This window comes from Puntigrus tetrazona, chromosome 3 (assembly GCF_018831695.1).
Source record: "Puntigrus tetrazona isolate hp1 chromosome 3, ASM1883169v1, whole genome shotgun sequence".
Lineage (NCBI taxonomy): Eukaryota > Metazoa > Chordata > Actinopteri > Cypriniformes > Cyprinidae > Puntigrus > Puntigrus tetrazona.
This window is the reverse complement of record NC_056701.1, coordinates 7,901,586-7,905,050: the sequence shown is the minus strand read 5'-3', so window position 1 is coordinate 7,905,050 and position 3,465 is coordinate 7,901,586. Positions and strand designations below refer to the sequence as shown.

At 34.7% G+C, this 3,465-nt stretch overlaps 1 protein-coding gene across 1 annotated transcript in view; it reads left to right on the top strand.

The window, feature by feature from the left end:
• LOC122331786 (immunoglobulin superfamily member 1-like) overlaps positions 1-3,465 on the top strand; it is a 16,833-nt gene that overhangs the window by 8,384 nt on the left and 4,984 nt on the right. The window lies entirely within an intron of this gene.

Here is a 3,465-nt window from a genome sequence, read left to right as displayed (position 1 = left end):
TATATATGTAATACCTACCTAATATATATACTGTGTGCGTGTGTGTGTGTGTAGTGCCCTATTTATGGGTATAGGGAGCGATTTCAGATACAGTCTCAGTGTTTTCCTTACACTGTGTCTCACCAGACGTAACAGTTGTTGCATCATGTCGCACCACCCCACAGCATCTAGAACAGAGGTGTCAAACAGCCCTGCAGAGAGATTCAAACCTAATTAAACACACCCTTCAGGCTTATTTGAAAACTACATAGTGTGTGTGTGTGTGTGTGTGTGTGTGTGTGTGTGTGTGTGTGTGTNTAAACTCAAGTTCAACAAGAGCAGATTTGGTCGTCTTAGGTATGTTGACAGTTTCCCTTCTTACTAGTGTTAGGCAATTCAACCCCTTTTTTGCTCATCATTTCCTCTGTTGTCAGCCTTTCTCCCTTCACTGAAATCGGCTTGGCCCGTAGAAAAATGGCATACATTTTCATTGTTATCTACAAAAACGTTCACGTTAATCTTTATTGTTTTAAAAATGATATATGCAATGGCCGGGGGTCGTCGCGTGTGTGTTGACCATCATTTTCTTAAAAACTTGGAAAATGTCTTTTTCAATCAGACTGCGGTCAGGCACAGTATTCCTCGCCTTTAAAGGCAAAACACGGCAGAATAAAACCTTTATTAAAACCGTGAATTTAGATTTCACGTATGAAACGTATGAATTTGTGATTCATATAGATACTATGTAATATATAAGCTTATTGAGGTTTACATTTTTAATCTAATGACCAATTTTTATGCAATTAACATTCCCAGTCATTGAACCTCAACAACCTTTAAATAGAAATCATAACCTCATATTTTAGACTTTGCTTGCAAAATCCTCATTAAAATAAAATATGCGATAGAAAGAAATCTTTATCAGCACACAACAGCACGTACGATCAATAACGTACCTCAGGAGATAAGATGGTAGTGAGATGAGAGCATCTGTTCCAGCAGAAAACAACATCACTAATGAGCTTGTGTTGTGGAAGCGGTTTTAAAGCACACTGCGATGCCAGGTTAATTATGTGCACAAAACACCTTAAGTGTTTATAATAAAACGGCTCAAAAGCTACAGCCATATTTGACACATTGCCTGTAACTCAACAGATAGTTCTTTTTTAGTCGGCTTTAATTTCGCCGTGGCCTTTTGAATGAACCCCTTCATTACAGAGGACTTGAGTCTTGTGCAGTGCCCTTGTTTGCAGCACAAACTTGTAATGCTAAAAATACACCTTAATATCACTAATCAAGCATGAAAATAGGCACATACTTACTTGAAGTGTACTTGAAGTTGAAAGGTACATTAAATACCCCACAAGGTATACTTTAGTATAATTTTATTACAACTAAAATACACTTAGTACAAAAAGTGTTTATCCAAAATAGCACAGCTAATCATTAACTTAAAGTATACCGGCAATTAGTCTGGCTGCAAGTATACTTTTTTTTTTAGTAATTTCTGGAACATTTCTGAATTTTATTTTACAGTAAAAATAGAGAGAGAAGCCAAAGGTTGTGGTTTGGTTCAGCAGTTTTGACTTGTTTCTTGCTTTCATTACTTTCTTTTATAAAAAAAAGTCAGCAGCCTTCCATGAAACAAAACATAAATAATTACAGTTCAATAAAACATTTACATATTCGCTAGACAAAACGGACTTGTTGTAATAAAAGGCAAAGAAAAAAACAACAACTTGCAGTATATATAGGGCGGCTCATAGGACCCTTAGAGTGCTTGGCACCTTGTGTCTGAAGTTTTACCACGGTCTGTATCTTCAGCCAGTATTATTATCTAAGTATGCAATTAAATATTACATTATATTTATGGGTTTTACAGACAATTTTATAATTAATTAGTGTATATATTGGTTACAAATATTAGTAATGAATATAAACTTAACAGAAATACCATTTGCAATAAAAATCTATAAAAATTATCTTTTACTTTGAATAATTAGCTCTGCTTCCATCATCACATAATGATCATTTAATTTTCAGCCAGAGGCGAAATGTGCAAAGAACCAAAACTCCATCTGTGACAGAACGGGAGAATGAAACTCATGAGAGACCAAGCAGGTTCGGTTGGGGGACGGTTCTTCTCTGACCAGACGAAACCAGCTGTTAAATTTCAACTATCTGCAATGTCAGATAGTGTGAAGTCCTTAACTGATTCCTGTAGTCTTGTACCCAAAGGCTGTCCCGATGACGAAGTCTTCACTGGGGATCTGTCTTTTTATGACCGCTTTGAGGTATGGTAAGAATCCAGAAATATCAACACTTAAAGTCTACAGAAAGTTTTCAGAAATATTGAATTTGAACTAGATGATTTTAGTTTCTGTCTTGAACATCAGTCATTGTAAAATATGTTAACTCCTTTTACTTGTCCTCTTGGTTTACACAACCATTAGTCATGTACAGCCTTTTTGATGAGTCGGTGATAACCTGCTGCATTTTAATGCAGAAGTTGTGATATATTTCTGCAGCACATTTTCCTATAGAAATAAAACATTGCATGTTTGTAGCCTAAACATTTGTGTTGACAACTTGCATGTTAGTCAGTTTCACATTTTCTGAAAACATGAGCTACATTTGTATGTTTCATGATGTTTCTAGAGATCTGACTGCAGGTTTAAGGAAGTCTTGAGTCTTTAACACATTCTGTGTCTTTAACCGTGTGTTATTATTCAGAAAGTATGGAGCTCAGTCAACTTCCCCTAATGCTCCGTAAGTACTATTTTCCTTCAGTTTCTTTTTAGAGTCAAAATTTATCGCTTTTCAAATATTTTGACAATCAAGTGATTTAGTATTTTGGGTTTGCACAGTTATTGTCCTCATTATCTTGAGTAAATACTAGTATTTCACAATTATGAAGAGTTTATCTTAATTCATTTGCTTGGCTTGTAGTAAGCAATTCTAAGATGCAATCTAAAATATGTCAGATATTTACTTGTACTTTATTTTATGTTATTTGTTATCAATCTCCCATATAAGAAGGGGTTGGTCTAGAAAAGGAAGAACAATTTATCAGTTCTGTGTATACTGTGAGTTTGTGTGTGTGTGTGTGTTTTAGTGATGATTTCAAACATCCCCTCTGGATACACTGAAGGTGAGAAATTGATTAACATATTTCATACAAAATCAATGTAACTGATTAGATTTGATTACTTTTTTTCAATTGTTTATCACTTTCAAATATTTAAAGCAGGCAGTGTCATCTTTACAGTACCAATGTGTACACATTTAGTCAACATAATAGGTATTAAGGCCACTTACTATTAATACTGGTGATGCAATAAAAAGAGCATGTTATTTTTATTATGAATTATTGTTATTATACAGAAAAACCAAAGGCCAAAGTGAGCATTAAACCTGATCAGCATGTATTCAGAGGAGAGACAGTCACTCTCAGATGTGACNATTGATGCTGAAGGAGTCACTATC